This window comes from Equus asinus, chromosome 6 (assembly GCF_041296235.1).
Source record: "Equus asinus isolate D_3611 breed Donkey chromosome 6, EquAss-T2T_v2, whole genome shotgun sequence".
Classification (NCBI taxonomy): domain Eukaryota; kingdom Metazoa; phylum Chordata; class Mammalia; order Perissodactyla; family Equidae; genus Equus; species Equus asinus.
This window is the reverse complement of record NC_091795.1, coordinates 82653864-82673595: the sequence shown is the minus strand read 5'-3', so window position 1 is coordinate 82673595 and position 19732 is coordinate 82653864. Positions and strand designations below refer to the sequence as shown.

General features: G+C 41.2%; 1 protein-coding gene and 1 long non-coding RNA gene across 12 annotated transcripts in view; one reads left to right on the top strand and one right to left on the bottom strand.

Moving 5' to 3' along the window:
* The window catches only part of ITSN2 (intersectin 2), a 134381-nt gene extending 122777 nt beyond the window's left edge, over positions 1-11604 (bottom strand). For 4 of the 10 annotated variants that reach the window (XR_011504137.1, XR_011504138.1, XM_070512524.1 and 1 more), the window contains exon 1: positions 10239-10644. The gene's annotated coding sequence lies outside the window, so the exon portion shown is untranslated. The other 6 variants (XM_044772024.2, XM_070512521.1, XM_044772026.2 and 3 more) reach the window with 4 other exon arrangements.
* LOC123286411 (uncharacterized) lies at positions 10561-18338 on the top strand. Of its 2 annotated transcripts, XR_011504144.1 has the most exons (3): positions 10562-10700; positions 16898-17077; positions 17933-18338. It is a non-coding gene; the product is annotated as an uncharacterized lncRNA (long non-coding RNA). The 2 variants fall into 2 exon arrangements; XR_011504143.1 differs by lacking the exon at positions 16898-17077 and having other exon boundaries at positions 10561-10700.
* The last annotated feature ends 1394 nt before the right edge of the window (positions 18339-19732 follow it).

Sequence of the window (19732 nt, the reverse complement as noted above, 5' to 3'; positions counted from 1 at the left end):
TCAACATTATTTTCACCTACAATAGTTAACTTGATTTCACTGAATTGGTACAGTTTTTAGCAATTACTAACTAAAAAAAGACATGTTTTTCTCACTTTAATCAATATTTGAGAAAAAGGTTACTACTATTTCTACCTAGAGACTTAGGGCCCCAAATACACAATGCAGGTTGACACTCAGAAGCTTCAAAAAAGAAGACTTTTTCTGTACAAACTTAGTTCTTAGTTCTAGTTCTGCAACTTAGTATCTTAAGATGTTTAAATATAAATTTTAAGTTTAGACTTTTATAAATGCTAAGTTTAGCCTAGAAAGAATCAACCAATAACCCGAGAGGGCATAAAAGAACAGGAATGGTAAACTAAGACTGAAGAAGTTAGTACTCCAATAATACTGAAGATTTAAATTTAACCAATTTTAGAAGAATTAGTCAACAACTCTGAACAAGAGAATTCACCTACACAAATGGGAAAACAACACCTAAGATAGCTGTGACTCAGCCTGGACTGCTGTAAGGTGAGGGCAAGGGAAGTCGGTTATTTGGCGTATTCTCTTCTGTCTCATATCAGGACTAAATATTAAAGCAAAACTATTTACTTGACTTGAATAAGAAGTACAGAGGGAAAAAATTCACATAGAAGCTTAACTTTCAAGTAAAATATCACCTCTTTGAAACAACGATAAGTTTCTAAGTTTTGAAGCCATTTAAGAAAACACAAAGGAAAAAATAAACAGATTCATCTATTTAATATCTTAAATTTCTGTTGAAAACAAAATTAAAAGATAAACAAATGAAGAAAAACCACAACAAACATGATAGTCAATATTTTTAATGTACAGAGAGCTATTAAAATAGTTAATGAAAATACTAAGACCTCAAATAATTTTTGAAAGACGAAATAAAACTGGATAATAAATGTTAATATTGCCAATAATCAAGAAAATGCAAATGAAGTTTTGTTTTGTCTCTCCTTACAAACGTTTAGAAAAAAACAAACCTTAGCTATTACTCAAGGCTAGCAAAAGCGAGAAGAAGTGAGTGCTGCAGACACAGCTCACGGAAGCACAAACTAGTGCAGCTCTTCAGAAGGCAATGTGAAAATATACAGCAAGAATCCTACCAATGTTCATACATAATAAGCCAATAATTTCACTTCCGGAAATCTGTCATAAGGAAATAATAATAAATGTGATATTTTAAATAAAGTGTAAATAAAGATATTTGCTACAGTTTAGTTATTATAGAAAAAAATTGCAAATAATGTGTCCAACAATGGGAGAATGAACTGAGCCAAGCATTATGCTGCCCCTTAAATTCATAATGATATGTGAATTACATTTCAATAAAACTATTTTTTAAAAAAACAAGTTCAGCTTGACCATGTAACAACATGGAAACTGGTTATGTTCCTATAATTTAAAATTTATGATATAATATAAATGTGCATGTATCATTATGAAAATAATAATAGCAGCCCACAATCACTGAATACTTACCAAATGCCAAGCCTTACACTCAGGTCTTTACATGTTATCATTGTTATCTTATTATCATCAATATCATCATTATCAGGGCCATCCTAGGAGGGTCTGAAGTCCAGGGTCACTCATCAACTGTGGGGCTGGCCCAAGATAAATAACACTTTAAAGAAGGCTTCACTGTAAAAATTTTCATAGGCCCCTTGAGAATGTCAAAAACATTTTTTTGAAACGGAATTTTAATTATTTCAGGAAAAAAAGATACAGTACCCTGATCCACTCCTTCCCTCCAAAAACAGCCCAGAGCAGCAGCCCTAGCTAAACCAACCAAAAGACAGGCCTGAGGACTACTGTTACACTTACGGAGAACTGATTATGGGATGGTCACACTCAATGTACATTATCTCTTCAACCTCATAACAACCCTATGGATAAAATTATGAAATCTTATTTATTTATTTATTTATTTTAAAGATTGGCACCTGAGCTGACATCTGTTGCCAATCTCTTCTTTTTTCTTTCCTTCTTCTCCCCAAAGCCCCCCAGTACATAGTTGTATATTCTAATTGTAGGTCTCAACATGGCCTGATGAGTGGTGCCAGGTCCGCACCCAGGATCCGAATCAGCAAAACTCTGGGCCACCAAAGCGGAGCACGCAAACTTAACTACTCGACCATGGGGCTGGCCTCTCAACTTTTTAAACAGGAGAAAACTGAGGCTTACTGAGATTGTTACACTCACAAAGCTACTAAAAGGCTAAACTGGACCTAAATTCCAATCAGACAGCACAAGCCATGTTCCTAACTACAACACTGTACTGTAAAACATGTACACCAATATACATGTAAAAACAAACAAAAAGAAAAGACAGGTGAGTGGGAGACACCCAAATGTGGCTGTCATTGGCTGGTGGACTTGGAATGACTTTTCTCTCCTACTTCTTTTCTTCTGTTACAGATTTTCTTCAGTCGGCATGTATTATTCTCATAATGAAAAAAAAAACCGTTACATAATGAGAAACAAAGTTAAATTTAAGGAGGAAAAGCATTTGGAAAATATCTACGTTAAATGACAAATAAATTATATTGTTAATAAATAAAGTGCTCACTCATTCTTCTTACAGACCGGCAGTTGGTATACCTCAAAATTAAACTAGCAAATTAAGAGAAGAATGTCTGATCAAAGCTAGAACAGAAAGGCAGGCTGGAGAGAAAAGGAGTTGAGGTCTAAACTAATCAAATGTGTTAACAGCCAGGGAAAGGTGTGAATGGAACTGAAGCCTCCAACGACAAAAGCTTCAGCGTCTGTTCTCTCCCCTAAGGCTCTGGCTTCTGGCAAAGGCTGCTGGTGGGCCTACCCAACCAATTCACCAAACTTCCCCAGGTATTCCAGAATCCCACCAAGATTACGTTAGGGCCCTCCAACTTCCCCCATTACGCTGGAAAAAGGGTAAAGTCAGAAGAGAAATTGAACCCTGTTTTACAGAAGAGATCTAGAAGGAAGATTCAAATATTCAGAACATTAAACAAGCTATCCTGGAGTCAAAGAGAAATTTATTTCATCAGGTTTTCCCACAGGCAAGGTTAATAATCTTCAAAACCACTCTAAACAACTTGCTGTTCCCAGAACGGGAAATTTCCATGTCTGTTTTCACTCAATTTTAGTCTCTGGGCCCCTCCCTTTCACCTTCCTTCCCCCCTGGCCTAGAAAGCCCAATTCCAGTGTTACTTCCTCTGCAGAAGTTTGTCTATTTTATATACTTAGAAGGTTAATTCCCTTCTTGGTATCACCAACATCACCCTGAGCACCTTTAATTCAAATCAACAAATATTTACCCGAGTCATTAGATGTATACGACCTGTATAAGATGTATTAGAGCAGGGACTATAGAAGAATAAGACCAAAAGTTAGAATTCCAGATAAGTGCTATAGGTATACAGAAAGGACAAAAGATGGGCACCTAATTTTGCCTTAGGGAACTAGAAAGTTGTTAGATGAGCAATCCCAGAGGAAATGACTCCTAAACTGAGTGCTGAAGAAACGAACAATAGGTACCACCCCATAGGCTAGGAGGAAGAAAGGAGATTTTAGGAATTGGGAACAGAAATGTGCAAAGACACAGGAAAAAATCTTTTGAGAATTAAAATGACAATTTTAGAGGACTTTGTAAACAGGTCTAATGACAGCCCCTACCTCACAGGAATGCCATAAAACTGAAGTGAGTTAATAAATATAATGAATTAGAATAGTGCTATACATGGGAGGTACTATGTAAACATGAGCTACTATCATTACCATTCTAAAAATCCATAAACAAAACTAAGAAACAAATTTGGAAAAATGTACATCTATATGGCAAAGTCACTATTCTTAATATATAAAGAATTCTTAGAAATAAATAAGATGAACATGCCAATGAAGTGAGAAAAAGGCAGAGACAAATATTTCTCATAGAAGAAAAAAAACCTTTTTAAGTATAACTTTATTCATATTCAGAAAAAGAAAGATTAAAGCAAAGTGGTCTTTATCAAATTAGCAGATTTAGAAAAAGAGACCCAGTGTTTCTGAGGATGTGGGGAACAGGACTGGTTTCACTTGGTAGAACACTTTGATACTGACAAGTTTTTCTAGAAAATAATTTGGCAATACATTTCATGGGCCTTAGGAAGTGTCCACATCTTTTGACCCAATACTACTACAACTACTAGAAATTCATTCTAAGGAAATAATTTTAGATGTGGACACAGATATGGTTACACAAATGTTAACTGTGGCACAATTTAAAATAACAAAAACAAAATTTATAAACTACCTTAATGTTACAGAAGAATGAGATGATATGAGTGCAAGATGTAGAGTCAGACTAAGTTCACATCCTTTGTCTACCACTTATTAGCTATGAGATCTTGGGAAAATTATTACACCTGTCCTTATTCAATTTTCTCAACAGTAAAATTAGTAATAGAACAGCTATTATAGAGAGGCTGAGGACTAAATGAGTAAAAATATGCAAAGAGTCTCAAAAGTAACTAGGATATAGTAAATGCTCAATAAATATTAGACATTATTAACATTCAGTAGCAGCAGGGTAATATTATTTAGCCAATAAAAGTTATATTATAAATACATAATAAAAATAGAACCATGTTTTTTATAAATGCTAGTAATCTAAAAAGCAGGTTACATAGTAGAGTATATAACATAATTCCATTTTTTGCAGAGAAAAATTTCTAGAAGATCTACCAAAATACTAACACTGAACATTTCTCTGGGTAATATGATTATTAGTGACTATTACTGTCGTCTCTAAATTTCCCTCTGGCTTTCCAATTTTCCACAAGGAACGTATACTACTCATCACAATAAAAATAGTATGAAGTATAGAATTAAACAACAAACACAATACAGGACTTTTAGAAAAAATCAAGTCAAGGTATCTATTCTAAACCATTTAACAAATCTCTGCTCTAGGCTCACGTTATGCCTGAGATTTCTTTTTCTAGCTTAAGTTACTAGGAAATAGAAATATTCAGAGATCTGCTGAGCGCAAACCAATAGTAATACTAAAATAATAAACATTAAATACAATGACCTGAAATATTATTGTTTACTCATAAAATGTGCACAATAATCCTTCCCCAATCTTGAATTCCTTAATAATAATTTTGAATAAGGCAAATTTACTTCTCTCAATCACCCCCACTCACCTGTGCACACACTCCCTACCCCCATTTCCTGTCTTACTTTTCTCCATAGCACTTAGCCAATTCTAACTTCTAGACATTTTATTGTCTCTCCTCCCCCTTCTTGAATACAAACAGCATAAGGGCAGGGGTTTTGTGAATTCTGTTCACTGCTCACATGCTCAGTGCTTGGGCCAGTTCCTGGCAGGCAGGCACTCAATGTTTGTTAGATGAAATAATGACTTCAATATCATGAATTATGAGTAACTTCTGTTGCATTTAACTTTTTAAAGAGGAAAGATGGTGATTGAGAATAAAGAAAAGGAAGTTAAGGCTGGCAGAAAAGGAGAGGGGAAAAAAGACTTTTTTTTCCATTGAAGACCCTAGAAAGGCAAAGATGACACAGTCAACCTAGTGAGGAAAGCAACAGCAAAGATGTATTTAAGGGGGAGCCGCACGTAGCATATGCTTTTTCAAGATGGGATTGCCACCATGCTATAAAGACTGTAAACTCAGGGACTGGAGAGCAGTGTTCAGAAAGTTTTGGGTTACCTGTATCTAATCTAAATGGCTTTCTCCATCTCAATCACCCAAGTGACTCAGCTCTCTGGGACCCAGTGGAACCCTGGATCCTGGATGTAGGAGCTAGGATGGTGGAAGGAGGAGGCAAAAACTCCAACTCAGAATCAAGGAATGAGGACCAGATGCCAGAAGGAAGGAGAGGCGGTCAGGTAAAGCCTTCCAACAGAGGTTGTCTCTGCAAGCAAGACAAAATCAATTTACAGGCATTTCACTGGAACTTTAGCAGAGGGAAAGCCTAAAATGCTTCTAGTGAGAAGGTAAATGGAAATTAAATCTCAAGTCTTAATCATGGCTTCTCTTCTACCATTCCGGTTTTCAGGACTTAATTCAAAGTTAGAAAAGGGATGCTACACATGCATTCCTAGTCCCCATCATTCTACGAAAATTTCATTAATCTTGAAGTTCTCACTAATACTCATCAAAAAGTATTTCATGCTCACTGAAAAGTAAAGTCACCAAATGTTACATAAGTTGTAAAATTTATTAACTTGACCTACTTAATTCTTGTATTTAAGCAGTCATTCTTAAGTGTGAAGGAGGAGTGGTAGGGTGGTGAGTAGAATATGCAAATACCTATGCCAGTGTGTTCAAGCAAAAATGAAATGATAAAGCAACAGTTATCAGTGTACTCCTGACTGTCAGAGCAAACCCCACTGGCTCCTATCTATGTGGGCTCTGCAGTTTGACATAACAGACCATTCTCGACCATTCTTTCCCATTATCGACCTCACACTATTCAAGCACTCCTCACACTGCTAAGTAGAAGCTATTTAAGCACTTGGATTCAAAGACTTTGAAGTGATAATCCAAAACAGTAGTTTCTTTTGCCGATATAGAACGTTTTCTTCCTGTAGGCTATGTTTTTTGGGTTTCTTGTCCCCCCAAATTAAGGGGACTAATAGGCAGATTCTTTGTTGGGAGATGGGACTATAAGTCAGTTCTTCTACATACTCTATTTTCCAGCCTTCTTACGTGGATTATTTTGATGTTACGATTAAAAATTAAGGGCAAAAAAGCTAATTTCTTTTCCAGTCACTGGGTAAAAAGACCAAAAAAAAAAAAAGACTAAGCTAGTTTAATTTGAAATTCCTCGTTGAAGCAAGTTGGAATAACAATAGAAAACATGTTTGTTTATTTATTTATTTATTAAGCACTTATATAAGCTGTAGTCACTGTGCTAAGCACCTTATATTACATACAACAACACTATGAGATAGGTACTATTTTTATCCCCATTTTACAGATGAGGAAACAGAATCTTAGAGAGTTAAAATAACTTGCCCAAGGCCATACAGCTATTTGGAGTTGGAGCTGGGAGCAGGAGGTTTAACTTGAAAGCCTATACTCTTATCTACTACAGCTATGATGCAAATAAATGAAATTTTTATTTAACCACATATATTGTTTCTAAAATGAATATGCGATAGTGAATAAAATGATTTAGAAAACAAAACAGTTGCTTAAATAAAACAAGTTAAATGTTTACCGTCTGGTAATAGATCCCTAAACGTCTATCAAAACAAGTGCTGAATGGCTCCTCAAGTAAATAAACCATCCAGCGCCCTGATATAGCTGTTAAATTATTTCTACGTGAATCTCTCCAAATGTTATACATTTGCAAGTGAAATATGCTGCCCTCTTAAGAGTTGTAAAAATACATTATTTCTTGATGTATTCACCGTCCTATTTCTGCTCAGTTTCCTCCCCTCCTCCCCCACTTCCTCTCTGCCTTCAGATCCTTTAAGTCCAGTTCAGTTCCTCCTTCTCAAGAACACTTACATGCACACTCTACCCAACAGGACGCTAACGTTAGTCACTGTGCTCTGTAGTTACAGGATGCTGCAAAGTCAGAAACGAACTCAAGTAAAAAATACAGCATTTCTGATGTATCTTCATCTGTAGAGCTATTCACTTACAGAATTAATTCTAAACATTCTTATTTTCCACTTCACACTTGGAATCTTGCCGTCATCTTGATTAGCACATCAAAAAAGTCTACCTTTTTTTAGCCTTTCTTCAAAAAGTTATTCTATAAATTTTTCCATAAAGTATTGAAAATACCAGAATACAAAAAAAAACAAGCAAATGCACTGTTAGATGGTAATAAATATATCACGCTTTAGTAATGTAATTAGTTTATTCTGAATCATTTCTGGAACTTGTGAATATAAATGCTTTACAAGTAAGTACAGTATATAAAAGTGCTAGTGACTTATCAATGGACTAATATATACTTTCATTCATTTACTCAACAAATATTTACTGAATGCCCAAAGGACTATTTCTTGTTTTTAATTTCTGAACCGAGATTAAGTGTACCAAGTAAGGACACAGGTACTGAAGTTAGAAGGATCTTGATTTGAAACCTGGCTCTTGTACTTACTGCTCAGAGACCTAGAGTAGTCCGATAACCTCCAGGTTAACATTTCACTTATCTATTTGATGGGAAGAAAATAACTACTCACAGGGTCATTTCCAGCTTTAAATGATTATGTGAACAGCACAGGGCCTAGTATGTACTAAGTGCTCAATACATCACAACCATGGTAAATATATTTTAATACCGTAGAAAGTAGTTGAAAGAGATAGCCAATAAATGTTCTTTTTGTCTTACCAGAAAGATGGAAATTTGTGAAACTCTAAAGATGTGTTAAAATAAAAATCAGAAGGTCATGTAAGAAATTTTCCATTTTTTTTAAAAGGAACCACATTAAGTATATAGGGTGAAATGACCAAAAAATAAAAATAAGAAAGAAAGAAAAAGAGATGGATAAAGAAAATCTTGAAAGCTGCTGAGTTTGGGTGATGGGTCTATAGAGGTTCCTCATACAATTCTATTTTTGTGAAAATATAAATTTCTAAAAACTATAATTCCAATCCCAGAACATGCCTAACACATTCCTTCATATTCACGAGAGATCAGGATTTTAGCCTTGAGGTATGTTGAACTCACAGTAGTACCTCCCTGCTCAATAATTCAGTACAGGTCAAGTTTTCTCAGACAAATCTACCTTTCATTGTAAAGGTGAGCAAAGGGAATAATTACATGCATAAAAGGGTAAAACACATAAGCTTTTCACCTGCTCATTTATATTAAAACAGCAACAATGCACATTTTTCCATGTCCTTCAACATGAAATTCTGTTTGTTCATGAATTAAGCTTTTAAAAACAACTTCCACCTTACATACTTTGGCAATTACAAGGGATACATGTCAATCATATCTCAAGAACGCCGGGGAAACAGAAAAGAAATTCCAAGGAAATCCTAGGCACAGCCAAAGAAACCTAAAGGTGTGCACATCAGAGCTGCTAGTATCTTTAAAATTCGAGGGACACCATTACTAAAATATGTAAAGGTTTTACATGATGTTTCTAAATTGCGTTTAGGTTTTATCACTGATTTACAACCCAGCAAACCAGCACAGGGAAAGAGGCAATTAATTTTCTTGAGAGGCTTAAGAAGATTAACCTACAGAGTCTACGCCACCTAAATTAAGCTGACTAAAACAACAAAATTTCAAGTCACACCTCGCCTATTCTGGGTAAGCAAGTAAACACTAGTAAAAACAAACTAGAGCATTTAGTAAAGCAATCATTTTTGTGTTAACTTTAATTTCTATCACAAAGTGGTTGGAACTATCAAAAATATACCTAGTTGATAATTAATAAAAGTCTCAAATGAAGCATACTTGCCACCAGCAATCATTCAACGATAAAGCACATGGCTAATAAAATCCCAATACAGCATCTTTTCACAGAATGAAAAGCCACCTGCAGTTTCAGCCTCGGTTTACCCAATCGGTACGCACATGCAGTCGTCTTTAAATTAAAAAATGTATATAGTAATAAGTAAATAAAGTATACTCTTCTGGCCTAAGAGATTACATCTTTCCGTGCTTCCTGGACACCCTGGAAGTCGCTAATGCTTAAGTCAAGCTGTAACATTCCCCAACTTTGGTTTCACGCGAGCGCTGGACGCCGAGCATCCGCCCACTGGCCCCTCGTGACTCGGGCCACTTTGACGCACCGGGATGCGGCTGCCCTGACATTCCCCACCGACCATGACCGAGAAGGAAAACCAACTCCGCGAAAAGAGAATAGGTCCCCGAGGAAGCGTGCGGGTGTCCCTAAAGGCTCTCTTCGGCAGGCACCCCGAAAGCTAGGGGCCACGCCGCCCGCGGCGGTCGCACCTGCCAGAAGAGGCCGCGGACCGGGCACCGGGGGCGGGGGCTCGGGCTCGGCCGCAGGGAAGGGGCAGCCCGGGCCCGGCCCCTCGGCGTCAGCCCTGGCCCCGCCGCGGGGGCAGGAACCCCGCGCCGCAGGTTTCCGCCCGGCGCTGCCGAGAGTGCCAGGGGCCTAGGTCGGGGGCCGCCCGCGCTCCCGAGGCCGCGTCCGCATCGCCCGGGGCGCGCAGCCGCCTCCCAGCCCGGCCGCGGCGCCTCCCGCACCTGCCCGCGCCCTGCGGCAGCCCCGCCGAGCGAGCGCCGTCACCCACCTGGCGCCCCCGCCGCGCCTCCCGCACGTCACGGCGCGACCCCGCGGCCCTCGGCAGCAGCGGCGCGGGCGCACGCCGGAGACCCCGCTCGGCCGGGTCGTCGCCGGGCCGCCGACAGCGAACCTGTTGCGCAGCCTGTCACGGCCGCTCAGGTCCGCGACGCAGCCTCAGCCCCACAACAACATGGCGGCCGCGGCCTCCGCAGGAAGCCGGGGGGCGGGGAGGTAGGCGACGCGCCGGGCAGCTGACGACCCGCCCGCCCGCCCGCTGCCGGGCACCGACGGCCCGCCCTCGGGAGCCCGCAGTGGGCCCGGGTGCGGCTCCTCACATCCACAGCCCCGGGCACCGGACCCCGCAGGCCTGGCCCAAGGGCGCCGCTGTCCCCTCGGGGAAGCCCCGAAGCCCCGGACCTGGCAGCCCTTCCCGGAGCTGCGACGACCCACCTGGCTCCTCCTCCCCGAGGTGACATGCTGAGGGTGGGTGGTGCGTTTCCTGCCACAGCGGACCCCGCTGGTTCTTTTTGGAAAGGGGCAAGCGGTGGCCGGCGCGTCCCTTCGGCACCCCACCTGGGGCTCTCGCCGGAGCCCTCGCTCTCCCTACGGCTTCTTCGCTGATCTGGGAGCACGGAGTCCCCGGGAGGGGGAGAGGGGCGGAGAAGGATGGCCCCACCCTTGCTCACGGGTCTGTTGCCGGCCTCTGGGACCCTCCCCAGGTCCCCCAGACGGACTAACCATACCCAGCCGTCATGCATTCAGCATTCCTCACCCTCCTCCAAAACAAACAGAAAAGCCCAGCAAGACGGGTCTCCCTACCCCGTCCACACACGGGAGCAGCTCCCCCACTACTCTCACAGGGCAGGAAGAAGACCACCCTCTCCCCGCAAAGTCCCCTGCCTGGAGGCCTGCGGGAGCTGCACACTCTTTCCCACCCCATAGCCCCCTGACAGATGAAGCTGCGCCTCGGTATCTTTTTTTCTCCCCTTCCAGCCCCTGCTCTCCTCACAAAAGACCAGATTTCAACTCAAGTCACCCCCCGGAGACCGAGGGCTGAGGGCGCGCCCTTGACACAGCGTGGCTTCAGGAAAAAGGCTTTCTGTTAGTTGAGGTTTAGAGGAGGAGTCAGTGGGCATAACAAAATGGGCGTCCAAGACCCAAGAATTCTGCTGGATTGGGACGCAGAGTGGGGGCTGGGCCCGTGTGCAAAGCACATCCCCGTGACTTGTGTTGGTAAAGCAGAAATGCATGCAGAGCAAACCATTCCTTACCTGTTGGGGCAGGGGAAGGTAGCAAGGCTGGCTTGAGAGGGATGGCGCCGAAGCCCGGGCCTATCTGAGCTGGCCCACCAACTTAGGTGAGGAACTTAGCAAACATCAATGGTGATAAACAGGCTTTTCCCGCTCTCACACGCAGTGTTTTTCCTAACCCTTCGATTGGGACCTGACCAAGACCTGACAGACAGGTCCTGAGCTTCAGTGACACAGAGTAGCCTGACTCCTTTGTAGTAGTCTCGGAGGTCCCTTATCTACTGGGGACCAGTCAATCTGCAGACAAACCACCCAAGCTAGGAGTAGCCCCCCTGAGCACGTGGTCTCATTCCCACAGTAGACATCACCAATTAATTGTGGTACTCCCTTTCCAGCCTAAGCCTGGGAATCGTTCTCAACATAGTGCTCCAGAGAGTTGGCCTGGAAGGTGAAACCTATTTTTAATTCCTGTAGGCAGATAGCCAGTCTCCGTTTCTCTCCCATCATTTGATCAATGTCATTTGCTTTTCTGGGTTCTGGACCTGGTGCAATTCACCCTGAATCCTCTTTGTTTCTGAAAGAGGAGCCAAATCCTTGGCAAGACAAAAATGAAGTTTTTAGGAAGGAATGTGTAAAAGAATAAAGCAAAAAACATTTTTAAAAGTCTCCCTAAAATAAACCAAAAAGCTAACAACTTCTGATGGAAATTGGGATCCTTTATGCAACTGGGAGCCTACAGTAGCCCAAGCACTAAAAGAACCATATCCCAGGGTCCGATTCAGAACTTTTGTTACCCGGCCCGGTGACCCCATAAAACATTAACCACAACCCTGCTCAGAACAAGCCTAACATGCTCCGTCCGAATGTGGGTCGGAGTCCCACCAGAGTGAGGTGAAATTGGTAACACTTTAAGGACAATTTGTCCATCCTATCCTACTCTTTCAGTATTTATGTTTCCCGTAGGTGATACATCCACCATCCCAGTTCTTTGACTTCCTCTTAGGACATGCTCGTAATATCTCTCCTTAGTATGTCCCCAATTCCACCACCTCTTTTTCAACTTCAGCACCAACTGGAGATCAGATATGTGTGGGAGCTAAGTCCTACTTAAGACATATAAGATACCTGTCAAGTCTAAAGAAGATTAGGAATTCTGTAGGGTGAAAGGTCGGGAGGTCAGGGAAGGGACTAGGTATGTTACATTTCTCCTCCTCTAGTTCTGCCACAATTTAGGATAGATTCTTAGGACTGTTCCCTAGCTTTTACCATGGGAGTGTTTAATCTCAGTCTGTTTTCTTTCCCTGCACTGATCCTCCCTTCAACCATATATACCCCGTGTTCTATCAATTTCCCTTTCTGTTAATTTTCAAGGATTCCATCTTTCACCCCATTCGTACCTAGCCTACCCTCAAAACAAACCCACAGTGGTGGGAAGAGGCTAGAATAGAGGACAGAAGCAATTTCAGATTCAAAGCGTCTCATAAGATAAATACATTATCTTATAGAGTAGGAAGGCTTTGAAAACTTGGAGCTCATATTTTATGTAATACCTGTATTAGTAATAAATCTCCCAAGACAATGCTATAAACAAATAATTTATAAAGAAATTAAGAGGAAAGGGGCAACAACAATAACAAAATTTGCCCAGATCATATTTATAATTTCTGGTGCACTTCTTTCTTTGCTGTTGATCTGAGTTTCCATCTGTCAATATTTCCCTTCAACTGAAAGAACTTCTTAGTTCCTTAGTGTTTTTTCTAGTGCAGATCTGTTAGCTACAAATTCTCTTAGTTTGGGGGCCGGGCCGGTGGCACAGTGGTTAAGTGCACACGTTCCACTTTGGTGGCCTGGGGTTCACCTGTTCAGATCCTGGGTGCAGACATGGCACTGCTTGGCAAGCCACACTGTGGTAGATGTCCCACATAGAAAGTAGAGGAAGGTGGGCACGGATGTTAGCTCAGGGGCAGTCTTCCTCAGCAAAAAGAGGAGGCTTGGCAACAGATATTAGCTCAGGACTAATTTTCCTCAAAAAAAAAGAAAAAAAATCTTAGCCATTATTTCTTTCTTTTCTTTTTTTTTTTTTTTTTAGATTTTATTTTTTCCTTTTTCTCCCCAAAGCCCCCCGGTACATAGTTGTATATTTTTCGTTGTGGGTCCTTCTAGTTGTGGCATGTGGGACGCTGCCTCAGCGTGGTTTGATGAGCAGTGCCATGTCCGCCCCAGGATTCGAACCAACGAAACACTGGGCCGCCTGCAGCGGAGCGCGCGAACTTAACCACTCGGCCACGGGGCCAGCCCCATCTTTTCTTTTCTTTTTAAGATTGCCACCTGAGCTAATATCTGTTGACAATCTTCTTTTTTTTCTTCTTCTCCCCAAAGTCCCCCCGGTACATAATGTGTATTCTAGTTGCAGGTCCTTCTGGTTCTGCTGTGTGGAATGCCGCCTCATCATGGCTTGATGAGCGGTGCTAGGTCCATGCCCTGGATCCAAACCGGCAAAACCCTGGGCCACCGAAGCGGAGCACACGAACTTAACCACTCAGCCACGGGGCCTGCCCCAGCCATTATTTCTTTAAATAGTTTTTTTTGCCCCATTCTCTCATCTCCTTCTGGCATTCCAATTACATGTATATTTGACTGTTTGATATCATCTAGAGTTCATATTAGATGTGCCCCACCAGTGTAGTAGTGTTCCACCACTGAACACCAGAAAAACCTGGCTCTACCCTCCTGATCCTCAGGGCATCTGGAGATAAGGAGATCGAGTGGTGGGAATCTAAAGCTGTGCCCCCTTTACCTTCTGCCTTTGGTAGAAGTTCATCTGCCTCTACTGTCAACAACTGTGCTTTCTAGCCAGCGTGTCTCTTCTATTCTTCTATCCTGTAGAAAATAACACAACCTCACAACCTCTCCATATCCCTCCTAAACACATACATACACATAGACTGTCACATTGATTCTATCCCTTCTAAGAAATTGAAGGAAAGTGAGGTTTGTTCCTTGTTCAGTTTCTTTTTCCTCTCAAAACTCACATGAAAGAATAGATGTGCTGACATTTGTCCTTTGTGCATAAAAAACTAAAGTCAAAGGCAATCTGGGAAACCAAGCGGAGGTTGCCCTAGTATTTGACCATAAGAGCAAATGAAAAGCAGGCCAGAGAGGGGAGGTCAGGGTCCAGGAAAAGGCCTAGGGCTTCATTTGACATGTATCTGCCAATTCATTAACTTCATTTTTCGTTCAGTAAATAGTTATTAAGAACCTATTATGTTCCAGCTACTAGAAACAAGGAGTTAGCACTAGTGGGGAGCAACTGAGACTCAATTCAGATGAACGGTCAAGGGAATACATTTGTTCCTTTGCTCTTTCCTCAGCTTCTTGACCTCCCACACTCTATTTTGGAGGCCTGGGGAAGATGAAAAACAGAGAAGTGGAAATAGGAGTGACTTAAGGGAAAGAGGAGGGAAGGGAAATTCCCTGACATGGAAACAAGAGTGTTCTTATTGGTCTACTTGTGTCGTGCAGTAGTTGCGACTCTGGCTTCAGGCCTGATGGTACCGGAAAGGCAGTACCAAGCAAGCAGAGGGGGAAGTTAGCCCAGACTTGGCCTTCTGCCAATACTGCAGGGTGGAGCCAAAGGCCAGATTGGGGCAAGGCCCTGGACAGGATGTGCCCGTTCATGACTGAAGCATCAAGGTCTTCCAGTCTGGCAGGTGTAGCTCAGCGAAAGGGAATCCAGCCTATATTCAAGATTCAGACATGCTTCCTGTCTGGCATATTTTGCCCAGCTGTCTGTTTAGTTCATTGTTGCTGTCTCCAGCACAAACCTGGAGTGATACCAGTTCCCTTCTTGTAATAACCGAACTATATTTATGTAGCATTTTGAACTTGACAGAGTACTTTTGGTTTTTCATTTAATCAACACAACAATCCTGGGAAGCAGGGTAAAGTTCTGTTTGTGATCATCTAGCATTGGTTGGTATGAAGAAAAAGAGGTGAAATCAGACGTCAGCCTCTTGCTGGGAGTTTTCCCATACCGAATTGTTATGATTTTCTTTTCCCCTTTTAAATAGAGAAACACAGGCCATGCTATTCTGGATTCAGATAGCAACAATGTTTTAGTTTAAAATGTAGAGTGAATCAGATCATTTTGTACTGCTTGGTCCAGTCTGGCCAAACAAACATTTTTATTTCTAGTATGCCATTTCCTTCTTCCTAAGTAAGATAGTATCTTGAGCCAATGAAATATAAGAAAGATAACTGCCCTTGCCCTGGCCTCCACCCCGACGCTTGGGAGAGAGAGATGGAGTCGCCATCCCTGCTCTAGCACCAGAGCACCATGGGAGGGTAGACCCCAGGCAAATGGGAGGCCACATTTTGCTTCTTTAGCTGATGTGCTTGAAACATGCCCCGTCTTGACTTCTATCATGAACAAGATGAAGACCTAAAAATTAGAACAATGAAATCGCTGCCCCAAATACCTCAAAACAGCTGCCATCCTTATCTACCGCAGAGAGGAAGGACCAGACGGGGAGAAGCTTTTGCCTTGGGACTCAGATGGAGATTAGCATTGGCTGCTTGGTGCTATTTGCCATTTCTGGTTTTTTCCTTTTGTGTTGCATGTATCCAATAAATAGGTCTTTTTCACCCCTCTTCTGGTACCTATAGTTTAAAGTGCTTAATTCAGTAGAACCACATAGGAGGATAAGAAAGAACAAAAATAGACTGCTTGCAAATTAATTTAACCTCAGAAGCTGTTCCTCAACAGGTGGATATTTTTGGCTTTTTTAATAAATGAAAAACTTGAGGGTCAGAAAAACTACAGCACTTGAACAAGGCCATTCAGCCGTAAGTGCTGAGAATGGCTAGTATCCAGTCCTCCCAACATTTAACAATCCCCCCCACCATTGTTTGCTGAGTGTGCCAGACACACACAAAGACACACACGTATATAGTCTCTAATCCTTCAGATAACACTGGATGGCAGAATTATAAACCTCATTTCACAGGCAAAGAAACTGAAGTTTAGAGAAATTGGATCATTTTTCCACAGACACGTATTTAGGAAGGAGAAGAGCTAGAATTTGACTCCCGATTTTTATGACTATCAAGTCCGTGCTCTTTCTACTCTACAATACTTCCTCTCACTATATTGCAGCATCAATAATTTCTCTGTTTTTGTATTAAATATACATGAATAAGATCTTCCAAAATAACTTATCTTGTAAGAACATATGTTCACAAAATGTGAGGATGCAAACAGTAGGTCAAGTTCTACTTTACAGTCAGACACACCACGTGATGCTCCTGACCTTGTGATTCCTCCCTCTGCAGCCGGGGCTTCACCTCACAGTGTACCCCCGTTCTCTGTGTTGGCTACAGATTTCCAGGGTATGACTTACATGGTCTTATTTCTTAGATTCCTTTCAGAGTCTGTCATGTAAATAACATAACTCTTTAGAAAAGAGAACCCACCTGATCATTTGAAGAGGAGTGGCAGCAATGGCCTTCAAGATGTACACTCAGTCTGGCCGATGTGAGCCATAATAACCAACTAACTGAACATCTTGCCGTTCATGACCACCCACATTGACCCAAGGTAATTTAGTAAGGTCAGATTACCCAAAATACTTTGAAATACTTAGAAAAGCTTCATTACATTCCAAATAGGCAATTTAATGAAAATAAAATCTTCTTAATGTCTGTGTCTGATTTTAAATTCTGTGAAATGATCTTATCTGATTACAGACTATTTTTTTCTTCTTTATTGAGGTATAATTTGCAGGTGGTAAAGTACACACATCATAAATTTGCCAGCTCCTAGATTTTATATAAGTAAAATCATACAGAATGTACCCATCTGTGTCTGGCTTCTTTTGCTCAATGTTGTAGACAGTCCATTTTGAAGCAACAGAATTTTTATCACACTTTGAAATAGTCTTCCTAGAATTGACTCATTTGTGGGAGGAGGAATTAAAAAGATTTCAGACTAAGTCATTTTTAAGAGATTGCCTGAAAATTATCTCATTTTCATCAAGAAGTACTTAATGAAAACTCTTGTGCAATGTTATCTGTCCATCCCTCACTTTGCTCCAAAAAATAATTTCAAGTTCTTTCTATTGCTACACTAAGAATTTTTAATTTTATGCTCTGGAAAATGCCTGCATTGTTTGGGTACTTAAGAAAGTTATTAAGCAAACTCACCATAGAAAGAAAGAAAATGAGGGAGCTTTGGAGAGAAGAAAAAAAAAAAAGATGTTTGGTTGGAAATAACAGGAATCAGCTCAAGGGACGTAAGCAAAAAAAGGAACAGTTTATTCTATATAAGGTTATAGGAGCGTGTCGGTGTTGCCAAAGGCAGGAATGGAGCCAGCAAATGGAATCAGGAACTGAACACTGTCCAGGTACCTTCTCTCTCTCATCTCTGTACTTGTGCTTCATTTTCTTTCTATAGACTGGCTTCCTATCCTGGAGAAGGATGGTGGAAGATGCCCTCACCTCATCACCACCTCACCCCCAGTTCCATCTTCTGGGTCTAGTCGCCTAAAGAACTGAATCCCTCACCTGTAATTCCAAATTTCTTGGGATGAGACTCTGATTGGTCCAACTTGGGTCAGGTGCTCATTCCTGGTCTAATCAACTGTGAGGAGGAGAGTGGAGTCAAGCTGTATGAACAAGTCTGACTGGCCCCCACTCTTGCAACTTTGGAGTTGTACTGTCTGGAGGCCAAGGGGAAAGGAGGAGCAGTATGAACTGGATGGACACCACAACAGATGTCTTTTGTCAGGCAGACATATTAGTACTGAAGGCTATTTTTTTAATGAAAGAAAAAAGTAAATATTAAAATCTCTTTGCCAGTATGCTACTATCTTTGAGACTCTTATTATAATGGCTTAATATATTTTAGTTCACTCGGATGCTTTAAGGAGAACCTAGGTGATATCAAAGGGTTTTGTGTTGCTGTTTGATTTTTTCGTTTTCTACAAGACAGCATAACTGAAATGGTATTACAACTCCAGAGTTCTCTTCTTCTTCTTTTTTTTTTTGTAAGGAAGATTGGCCCTGAGCTAACATTTGTTGCCAGTCTTCCTCTTTTTTTTCTGCCCAAAGCTGCAGTACACAGTTGTATATCCTAGTTGTAAGTCATTCTAGTTCTTCTATATGGGACGCCGCCACAGCGTGGCCTGATAAGCGGTGTGTAGTTCTGGATCCGAACCAACAAACTCCAGGCCTCCAAAGTGGAGCACATGAACTTAACCACTATGCCACCAGGCTGGCCTCCCAGAGTTCTCTTCTTAAGTTAAAAGTTCTTTCCTGGGGCCAGCCCGGTGGCACAGCAGTTAAGTTCTCACCTTCCGCTTCTCAGTGGCCTGGGGTTCGCCAGTTGGGATCCTGGGCGCGGACATGGCACCGCTTGGCAAAAGCCATGCTGTGGTAGGCGTCCCATGTATAAAGTAGGGGAAGATGGGCGTGGATGTTAGCTCAGGGCCAGTCTTCCTCAGCAAAAAGAGGAGGATTGGTAGTAGTTAGCTCAGGGCTAATCTTCCTCAAAAAAAAATAAAAGTTCTTTCCTGGAACAATGGTAGAGGCCTTGTTAGAAAGTTAAAACAAAAATACAATATTCTACCCCCAAACCAACAAATTCTAGTTAGAATTATGGTAACTTCTTAAAGATTTATAAAAAGGTTCCTGAACTTTGTGTCTTACAAGTTTAGTCTTGCTTTTAATTTGATGTAGTGTGTTGTCTGAATTGATTTGTTTTTGTACTTTATATGGTAAGCCTTGGGGTAGGGACCAGGTTTTGACAAGTATTTTATAGCTTATACTGCACTCTCAATACTTAGAAAATAATAATTAATGGTTAGGTTTTGGGTGTTTGGCACAAAACCCTAACTCCAAGTCTAATTAACTTTAAGAGCTATTTTGGTGAATGATGAAAGTGAGATGTGAAAAACTTTTCATGGCTTCTTAGAAGGAGTCAGGAATGTATCAGTGGCTGAGATGTGTTGAAATTTGGAATACATAAATGTAATTGCCTGGTGAATGTGAATATCAGGTGGTTTTAATGTTAAAAGTTTATAAAAACATTTATACTAGAATTAGTATCACCAAGGTTGGATTTAAGAGTTTAGAGGCCCTAAACACTAAAGCATCCATGTGTGAAATTAAAAAAAACACCACCACCAAAAAACACTAAACCTCAAAACGAGTGTCAGGAAGTCCAATAAGTTCTATGATTTGTTTGTTTGTTTTG